The following is a 466-nucleotide window of genomic DNA, read 5'->3' as shown; positions in this document are numbered from 1 at the left end:
GATCAGTGCATCATTTGGCTGCTTTAACACCCCTTTTATTTCACTCAGCAAACTTTGGGTTCCTCCCATATGCCACTGACAGCGCCAGGGTACAGAGGGTGTTAGAAATGAGTAAGACACATGAGGAGTTTACAGAGCCAGGCACGTAGCAGGTCCTCAAGAGATGTGTGAGTGAGTGACAGAATGAGTGAGGAAGTCTGATGGACACATAACCCAGTGAACAAGGGGAACCAGTCCCGCGACAAGCACTCAGGGCTCCCTGGGTCTGAAGCTGTCAAAGCAGGCACAGTTGTTATATGCTCACACAGAAGGGTCAGTTTGGTACAGTGCAAAGTCACTTGGCTTCTTGTCGAGACTATACCACTGCACAGTTCAGCGATGTTGGTAGTTAATGCTCTGAGCCTTGTTTTTCTCATCTGTAAAGAGGGAGTTCAGACTGGATGATTTCTTAGCCCCTTCTAAGCTC

The sequence above is a fragment of the Propithecus coquereli genome, unplaced genomic scaffold (assembly GCF_000956105.1).
Source record: "Propithecus coquereli isolate 6110/MARCELLA unplaced genomic scaffold, Pcoq_1.0 Scaffold197, whole genome shotgun sequence".
Taxonomy (NCBI): Eukaryota; Metazoa; Chordata; class Mammalia; order Primates; family Indriidae; genus Propithecus; species Propithecus coquereli.
The sequence above is the reverse complement of the archived record's forward strand: the minus strand, read 5'-3'. Positions refer to the sequence as shown.